Source organism: Mus caroli, unplaced genomic scaffold, assembly GCF_978045245.1.
Source record: "Mus caroli unplaced genomic scaffold, Mus_caroli_1 scaffold_13, whole genome shotgun sequence".
Taxonomy (NCBI): domain Eukaryota; kingdom Metazoa; phylum Chordata; class Mammalia; order Rodentia; family Muridae; genus Mus; species Mus caroli.
In genome coordinates this window covers 74,488,937-74,499,000 of record NW_028227268.1, presented here as the reverse complement: position 1 = coordinate 74,499,000, position 10,064 = coordinate 74,488,937, and the positions used below count along the sequence as shown (strand labels likewise).

General features: G+C 42.4%; 2 pseudogenes; both read right to left on the bottom strand.

The window, feature by feature from the left end:
* Nucleotides 1–8,018: 8,018 nt before the first annotated feature.
* On the bottom strand, nucleotides 8,019–8,351 carry LOC147001551 (glyceraldehyde-3-phosphate dehydrogenase pseudogene; annotated as a pseudogene).
* An 82-nt stretch (nucleotides 8,352–8,433) lies between these two features.
* Nucleotides 8,434–9,037, bottom strand: LOC147001550 (glyceraldehyde-3-phosphate dehydrogenase pseudogene; annotated as a pseudogene).
* Between the last annotated feature and the right edge of the window lie 1,027 nt (nucleotides 9,038–10,064).

The window sequence follows — 10,064 nt, the reverse complement described above, 5'->3', positions numbered from 1 at the left end:
AGTTCCATGACACTCTAACTCCTCTACCTTCCAAGGGCACCTAAACTCATACGCATACTTCAAAATAAACTCATACACACTTCAAAATAAAATATTTTTTCCAACATGAAAGCTGGGTATGATGGCACACACCTTTAATCCCAGTATTCAGGAGGCAGAGGCAGGCGGATTTCTGAGTTCAAAGCCAGCCTGGTCTACAGAGTGAGTTCCAGGACAGCTAGAGCTACACAGAGTAGCCCTGTCTCAAAAAAACAAACAAACAAACAAACAAACAAATCAACATGGTGAATCAAGGTAGGTTAGCTAGGATGGGAAGCCTCGCCCCATTGCCTAGATATGGATCCCAGAGGGTGTAAGATGAAGAAAAACAGCTGAGCATGCTTTCATCCTTCTCAGCTCCCTGATTGTGGATGCAATGTACTTCCTCGAGCACCTGCCATCTTGACTCCCCTGCCATAATAGGCAGTACCCAGGAACCATGAGCCAGAATCAACCCTTTCTGCCTTAAGTTGCTTTTATCAGAGTAGTTATCACAGGAAGAAGAAAAGTAACTAAGGCAGTCAACACCGTAACCCACTCCAGGGGTCCACGTGTGATGTCTAGGAAGCTGTGCATACTGGCCAGGCATCCCATGTGACATGTCAGTACTGCCCCAGCTTATATCAGTATTCATTCTCACCCTCCAAACCCTAGGGCCTTTGCTCCTCCTTCTGCCCCATTCTCCCTCCCCACAATGGGACAACAGACATTTCTTTCCCACTCTTCAAATCTCAACTAAATATGGTCACTGTACACCCTTTGTAGGAGTTAAGCCTCTACCAGGATGGCTCTTGTGTTAGCAATGATCTTGCTAATCACCTGTCTTCCAACAACAACCGTGAGGGCAGGAACCTTGCTCACCTTGCTCCAATTGTGATACCCTGTATCTGGAACATTGTCTGGTACACAGTAGGTGTCCCATTTGGTATTAAATAATTTCACTAATACACATAAGTGACTATGTGAAACAAAGAGAAGTCATTAACATCTCCATTCTACAGTTAAGGAACAGAGGCCTCCACACACAGAGTGATAGGCCCAAAAACTACAAGGGGAAAAGGCAATGCTTGAGATCACATAACTACAAGTGACAGGGTTAGAGAAAACAGTATTCTCTTTTCATAAGCGAAATGTAACACCACTACATAACATGTGTGTGTGTGAGAAAGAGAGAGAGAAAAAAAGTAGAGAGAGAAGTAGAAAAGGAGAGAGAGAGAATGTGTGTGCTTAGGAAATGAGAAATTCTTACATCTAACCATTTACTCATTCAATACAAGGTATCATCACTTCCATTTTTATGGAATGTCTGGGTCTTCAAACTTGTGTGACTCAGGGTTTGTATGTGTGTCTTGTGCTTTTTCTTTGACTGGTTGGTTGGTCCTATTCTGGTTTCTGTTTATTTTATGTTATTTTGGGGAGTGGATGGGGAAGTTAGGAGGAACTGGGAGGAAATGGGGAAAGAAGGACATTAATCAGAATATATTATATGAAAAAACTGCTCTCAATTTAAAAAAAAAAGGTTTAGACACTAAGTCTAAGTAATTATATTAAGTAAAATGAGCAATGGAGGCTTTCTATTAGAGCTTTGGCAGCTCCTGACTTCAAAGAACTTCCATCTTCTAAGGTAGTTATCATAAGCACGCAAATATTATCAACACAAAATGGAGAAGCTTCAGTGCTACTAAGAACTGAATTCTAACCCTAGAAAATATTCATATGTGGATGTCATATTTCCCAGGTGTCTCAGAATAAAACATTTGGAGAAGGCATCTTCAAAGAGGTGATTGGGGTTAAATGAGATTATGTGGTGGCCCTAATCCACAGGACTGGCCTTGGAGATAGGTCTTTCCTTGTAAGGAAAGCAACAGGAATGCATGCACAGCGGGAAGGCCAGGTAAGGATGCAGCAAGAAGACAGCATCTGCAAGGTCAAGATGGAAGCCAAGGCAAACTCCACTGACACCTGGATCTTGAGCTTCTAGCATCTGAGACTGCAAGAAAACAAATTCCCATTGTTTAAACCATCAACTCTATAGCATTTTGTCATAACGATCCTAGCAGACTAATATAGCATGGAGAAAACAGAGAGCACTATTCACAGACTAGGGAAAATTCTCAACTAAGAAGACATCTGGAAAAGAACCTGAAAGAGACAGAGTTTGATCTAGACTCTAAGTGAATATAAACCATGACACTGAGAAAAGTAAGTAACTGAAAATCAGATCTGAACCTGTGGAGACGGGCTGGGGTGGGATGCACATTAAAGGCTGGACCACTGATGGCCTCAAACGCCCCTGGAAGACTCTGTGTAAAAGAACATCAAGAGAAATCTAGGAATGAGGGGGGATGATCTGGCACCTCAAATGTGATGGCCTGAAAAGGGAAGAAGAAGAATCCCTGAAGAAAAACAGCGAGATTGTAGCTGTGGTTCAAAGAGAAAATAATAAAAAATTAGGCGGTTTGGAGAAATGGTTCAGTGGTTAAGAGCACTCGCTGCTCTGGCAGAGAACCCAAGTCTGATTGCCAGCACATGGTAGCTCATAATCACCTGTACTTTCCGTTCCAGGGTATCCAGCACCATCTTCCAGCCTCTACAGTCACCAGGTATACTCATGTTATATACGTGTGCATGTAGACAAACACTCAGGCATGTAAACTAAATCTTTTTGAAAAAAAGTAAAGAAAGAACACATTATAGCGCGTACCTTAATTGACCCCTGTGCAGCTTCTCATCCCTCCTTTCTGGGAAATGCTCCCCAACTTTCCTTCAGGAAGCCACTTCCATAGCTAAGACTTGTTTGAGTGAAAATATTCCATAGGATGTTCACGTATCCTGGGCCTGGCCTATTGTCTTATTCTAGATCCCTGGCAATAATGATAGATTTGTCTCATTTCTGAAGTGAGGCACATAGGGATGTAGGTCAGTTGGTGGAATGCTTGCCTAGCATGCATGAAGCCCTGAGTTCAATCCTCAGCACTCTATAAACCAGGCGTGGTGGTTGTAGGCGTGTAATGTTAGCACTTGGCAAGTTGAAACAGAAGGATCAGAAGTTCAAAGACATCCTTGATTACCTATCAGGCTTCAGGCCAGCCTTGGCTACACGAGACCCTGCCTGACTTAAACAAACAAATAAATAAATAATAAGGCAGCTGGACTTTAATGTTCCTAAGGGCCTTTTCAACACGGTGCTTTCAAAAAGCCATCCTCATCCTGACCCAGGGTTAAGTAATTTTCTCCCTAGGACTGTTATCTTCAAGGCAGATAGGGAAGCCCCACACATTTGAACATAGCCATTAAACACCTGGCAAGAAATGATACCCCACACACAGTTTAATAATTCATATCCCAATCCAATTACTGCACATTTCATAAGCAAGTGCTTATTAGAATATAGCCATTGCCTCTGAACAAGCAGCATTTTTAAGAGGGGAAATTACAATGATTATCTTCAAGATAGAGGCATGAGTAATAGAATCCTCCCCCTCCCTCCTCATTTTTATCACTTTCCTCTCATGTTCTCTCACACGGGAAGTCTCCAGCTATAGCTTGATACAGCCAGATCTATGCTGTGTCCTCCATCCCTTCATACAAGGTCTTCCCTGTCTCTTCATCAAAATCCATTCATCCTGGATCTCCTGGGGACCCCGGTGTAAGACACTGTTCAGTATCCTGCATATTATTAGTCATCTCTAACTTACTGTATGTGGAGGTAGAGGAGTGTGGGGTCCAGAAGAGCAGCAGGCTGACAGGATGAGGAAGCCTTGGGCATCTGACCTCTCCTGAGCTTCTGAATCCTCATTACTAAGCAGAGAAGATTGGATCAGACTTAGTACTCCTACCATGCAGTGCATTAGTGGGTGTCAGGGAGTTTAAGAATAAGACTAAATGAGCTGGCTATGGTGGCTCAAGCCCGGAAACTCAGCACTAGGGAGGCTGTGCCAGGAAAATCATGAGTTTCAAGCCAGCCTAAGCAACATAGTGAGATGCTGCTATCAAATGCCCAAAACAGCTAAGTTCTATCCAAAATGCGACATGTACTGGAACAGTCCTACTAGCCTCAGTTTCTGTTAGGAAATAATATGGTCTCAGAGACACGGACTCCATGTTAATTTTAAGGCAGAGTAAGGGATCTAGCTGAAGTGCTTTTTCCTGGGAAAAAGCTGTAGCACAAGGATGACCATATCTCTAAACCTTGTAATCAAACCAAATCTTCTAGGAATGCTGAAGCAGGCAGCCTTTCATGTTGGACTTGGATATTCAAAGCCTCTACCACTCTTCTTGGAATTCACCAGAGAGCCAAGCTTGGAATGGAGCTAACAATGCAGGAGACACAAAAGAGAGACAGAGGAAATAAGAGCATTGTGGAGCTGTTCAAGTGCTGCATCAAGCATTACCTGATAGCCTAGCATCTATGCTCCTGAAGTTTTCCATTTCATAAATCAACTACATAGTAATGGGACAGAGACTGGAGCAATGGCTTAGCAATAAGTCTATTACACAATCATGGGGGGAGGGCTGGAGAGATGGCTCAACAGTTAAGCATCTACTGCTTTTGTGGAGGACACAAGCTCTGTTACTACCATGTAAATTGGGCAGCTCACACTGCCAATAGCTCTGATTCCAAGGCACTCCAACACCTCTGGCCTTCACAGGCACCTACATTCCCACGCTCATACACATTAAAACATAAATCTAAAACAATGATTAGATTCCACTGCTTAACCTACTTTTTAGGACAGCAAATTGTAACTTAAAACTAGAAGACACTTCAGCGACAGCATGTTTATATTGATATGTTCTCTCAGAAGTCATTGTTTCTAGAAGATTTACAAAAGGATATGTGATCTGCTCCCCATCCCCCCCCAAAAAATATTTAAGATCCCTGCACCATTAACACTCTGCAGCCTCATGAATCTACGAAATTCAAACATGGTTTAAACTGGTGCATAATGAGTAACTCTTACCATTGTAAAATGGTTTCTGTTTGTTTGTTTTAGTTTTAGTTTTGGTTTTGGTGTAGTTGGGGTTTTCATTAAAAAAGAGATATACTCTCATAAAGGGAACACTGGTAAGCTCTAGAAAACAAAAGCTAAAGATAGCCACTGTGACTATTCTGAAAATATCCTCCCACTGTTTTTTCATTTTTCGGAGTGAAATATTAAGGAAGTTTCAATATGGCTGAGTTCAAGCTATATGTACGATTTGTAGATACTTCTTTTCCCTTGAGATTGTTTTATAATGACATATAATTCCCATACCATTACAAATTCTTTGTAAACAGGCATTTCAAATGGCTTCCCGAGCCTCCTAACTGAGGGCCATCTCTCACAGTATCCAAAGACACTATGCAAGCTGCCAAGGGAGAAAAGCAATCAATAGTCCTACCCAGATGTAAGGCCAGTGAAGCACAACAGTGACTAGCCAGGCAAAAGAGTCCCCAGTGGTGCAGGAGTAGCACTTTTATCTTGGGAGTAACCAACAGATAACTGATTGGACTTAACGCATACTCAACAGGAGGGAAGTCATGCTTGGTACTACAAAACTAACCAATTACTCATGGTTAGAAAGCTCACAGACCCTAGAGGAAAGTGTACTCCTGCCATTTTTCTAAGCCATTTTGATTTCTAGCTGAATTCTAAAAACTTATTCTTATACCTACAGATAAGTGTCTATCTCAGCCTGTATCAAAGAAGAACCTTTTGCAGCAGATAGATGCTATTACAGAAAGCCACAATTAGTCAAAATGCAGACTCGGGAAACTTTAGAGAAACAGATTTTAAGAGGGAAAAGATCAGGGTGCCTATTACTTACTCTTCTAGACATGACAGAGAAACTGTACCATGAATTCTCAAACAATATGGTTGACTAAGCAAGATCTGCATAATGACAACACCAGTTGACATGGCAATACGGATGGGGGAATTTAACAAGGTCCCAGACGAGGTGAAGAGCTACAGGCAATATAATGGCTACTGAGAGTGGGAGAATCCATCTTTCCCATGGTTGAGCCCCTTGAAAGGTTATTGAATCATAAGTGCCAGCCATACACCCATACACATAGGAGCATCACTAAATGGGCTCAGTAGGTTGTATGTGTTTGTGTGCATGTATCTGTGAATGAATATATGCATGTATGTAGCAGTAAGAAAAAAAGAGTGGGCAATATGGAAACCTAGGAGACCAGGAGAAACTCTCAGGATTCTATGAAGGTACCCATGTGAGGACTCCTAGTAATGGAGGATATGGAGTCTAAACTAGTCATCTTCTGTAACCAGGAAACTTCCAGTGATGGAACTGGGACATCAATCCAGCCACAAAACCTTCAATCTAAAATCTATCCAGCCTGCAAGATGTGCAGGGGCAATGGAGGCACAGAACTTATAGGAGTGGCCAACCAATGAGTGGTCAAATTTCAGGCCCACTCCACGGAAGTGGACCTACTTGGATGCCCAACACTACCTGGATGGCCAATAACTAAAGGATAAATAGCCCAAAGACTTAGGATTTAAAAGATCAATAAAATGACTCCTAAGGATATTTTGCTATACTCATGGATTGGTGCCTAGCTCAATCACCATAAGAGAGTCTTCCAGCATCAGCTGATGGAAGCAAACGAAGAGACCAAGAGCCAAACAATTGGCAGGGAGAAAGTCCAAATTGGAGGTCTCCATCAGGTACCTCCTCCTCAAACCTAGGGGAAACCCCACAGAAGAGAGAGAGGAAGAATTGCCCGAGCCAGGGGGGTCAAAGAAAGCATGGCCTACAAAATCTACTAAGTAGGGCTCATGGGGGGAATCACAGAGACTGAAGAGGCAATCATGAAGTCTGCATGGGTCTGCACAGAGCCCTCTGCAAATATGGTTGTTTACCTTGGTGTTTTATGGGACTCCTAACAGTGGGAGTGGAGGTGTCTCTGACTCTTTCATCTGCTCTTGGGACCCTTTATCTCCTATTGGGTTGCCTCATCCAGCTTTGATACGAGAATTTGTGCCTAGTCTTGTTGCATCTTGTTAAGCCAAGTTTGGTTGATATTCCTGGGAGGCTTGATCTTTTCTTAAGCAAAATGGAGGAAAAGTGGATCTGGGGGAAATGTCAGGGGTAGACTGGGAAGAGGGAAAGGAAGGGAAACTGCAGTCAGGATATATTTTATGAGAGTAGAATTTTTAAAAAGTTCATGAATTTGAAAAGGAGTTTGGGGGAACATGGGAGGAATTAAAGGTGGGAGAGAGGGGGATATAATGATGTAAATATAATACTCTTGTGTGTGTGTGTGTGTGTGTATTGAAAAAACTAAAACTTTAAAATAAAATGAGTTCCTAACATTCTTGAAAGAATATCCTATAATTTCCTTTACCATTTCATTAATAATGGATAAAATGAGGCTATTTTCATATATTCCAGAAAAATATGTTTGTTCTATTTCCTTTTAATTATAGGACTCTTTCTTTAGTGTGAAGAGGTTGCCAGCAGTAGATGCCCACTGAGTGTCAAAGCAAGTGGGGTACAGGGTGAATACCATCCTATGTTGAAGTTAGGCCCTGGTTCTTCCTCCCTCAGAAATAAGAATCAGACTCAAAATATATTTATAAATACCTTTTCTGTATGTCTAGGCTCTTCTCTGACTAGGTACAACTTAAAATATCCCATTTATTCTAGCCTATATTCTGCCACATGGCTGGTTACCTGTGCTCAGGTACCATGCATCCATCTCATCACACCTTCCCAGCCAAATCCGTTCCTGACAATTGATATAGTCTTATTCTACATTTTTTTGGGGGGGGTGCAGCGAACTTTATTGATGGTATTCAAGAGAGTAGGGAGGGCTCCCTAGGTCCCTCCTGTTATTATGGGGGTCTAGGGTGGAAATTGTAAGGGAGATGCTCAGTGTTGGGGACTGAGTTGGGATAGGGACTCCTCAGCAACTGAGGGTCTCTCTCTTGCTCTCAGTATCCTTGCTGGGGTGGGTGGTCCAGAGTTTCTTACTCTTTGGAGGCCATGTAGGCCATGAGGTCCACCACCCTGTTGCTGTAGCCATATTCATTGTCATACCAGGAAATGAGCTTGACAAAGTTGTCATTGAGAGCAATGCCAGCCCAGGCTTCGAAGGTGGAAGACTGGGAGTTGCTGTTGAAGTCACAGGAGACAACCTGGTCCTCAGCGTAGCCCAAGATGCCCTTCAGTGGGCCCTCAGATGCCTGTTTCACCACCTTCTTGATGTCATCATACTTGGCAGGTTTCTCCAGGCAGCACGTCAGATCCACGACGGACACATTGGGGGTAGGAACACAGAAGGCCATGCCAGTGAGCTTCTTGTTCAGCTCTGGGCTGACCTTGCCCACAGCCTTGGCAGTACCAGTGGATGCAGGGATGATGTTCTGGGCAGTCCCACGGCCATCATGCCACAGCTTTCCAGAGGGGCCATCCACAGTCTTCTGGGTGACAGTGATGGTCAGAGCCCTTCCACGATGCCAAAGTTGTCATGGATGACCTTGGCCAGGGGGGCTAAGCAGTTGGTGGTGCAGGATGCATTGCTGACAATCTTGAGTGAGTTGTCATATTTCTAGTGGTTCACACTCATCACAAACATGGGGGCATCGGCAGAAGGGGCAGAGATGATAACCCTTTTGGCTCCACCCTTCAAGTGGGCCCCAGCCTTCTCCATGGTGGTGAAGACACAAGTAGACTCCATGGCATACTCAGCACCGGCATTGCCCCATTTGATGTTAGCGGGGTCTCGCTCCTGGAAGATGGTGATGGGCTTCCCATTGATGACAAGTTTCCCATTCTCGGCCTTGACTGTGCCGTTGAATTTGCCATGAGTGGAGTCATACTGGAACATGTAGACCATGTAGTTGAGGTCAATGAAGGGGTCGCTGATGGCAACAATCTCCACTTTGCCATGTGGAGAGCAGATGGCAGCCCTGGTGACCAGGCGCCCAATACGGCCAAATCCGTTCACACTGACCTTCACCATTTTGTCTACAGGACGAGGCTGGCACTACACAAGAAGATACGGCTGTCTCTGGAACAGGGAGGAGCAGAGAGCCCTTATTCTACTTTTTTATAATTAATTCAGAAATCTTTTCTATATATGCCTTCAACTTTTTACTTTGTTTATGAGCTAGAAAATCCATTCCATAATAGTATCTTCCCTTTGCGTGATGAGCCCAGTAGAAGAAGGAGTTGAAGGCAAAATGACCAAAATAAAACAAGTTTAGGATCAATTCAATTCACATACATATCTTGCAATCTTTGTTCCAAAAGAGTTAACTCTTTTTCTGTTTTGGCTATTAGGCATCTTAGATTCTTTACTATTGACTCTCCTTGTAATGTTTGAAATAAACTACTTAACTCATATGTACTTAGTCCAATTGTAGTGCTCAGCCAATTAATATCTTCCATTAATTTTTGAAAATTGTTAAGAGTTTGCAATTGGTCCCTACTGACTTTTTGTGGTCATTTTTTTGTTGATTGATTTTATAACCTAAACAACTAAGTAAATCTTCTCTTTGTATCTTTTCAGATACAAACCTTCTGAAAAATCTGTCACCCTCAATATGGAAGAATTCTTTGTATTACTTTAAACATATTCTCTAAAATGTTTTTTCAGAATCAGCCAATACTATATCATTCAAATAATGATAAATGATAGATTGAGAAAATTGCTTATGAATTATTTCTAATGGTTATTGCAAAAAGATATTGACATAAAGTTGGACTATTTAACATTCCTTGTAGAAGTACCTTCCAATGGCATCTCTTGTTCAGAGTAGGTACTAAGAAAACAAACCTTTCCTTATCTTGCTCATGTAAGGGTATGATAAGAAAAGCAGTCTTTCAAGTCAATTATTATTATAGGCCATGATCTTGGCAACAAAGAGAAGTACAGAAAGTCCAAGCTGTAAAAAACACATTGATAGAATTACCCTATTCACATCTCTTAAATCCATTTTCCTGAGTTCTTTTTTACAACAAACACAAGGGAATTCCAAGGGCTGGTAGACTCTTCTATATGTTGAGCCTCC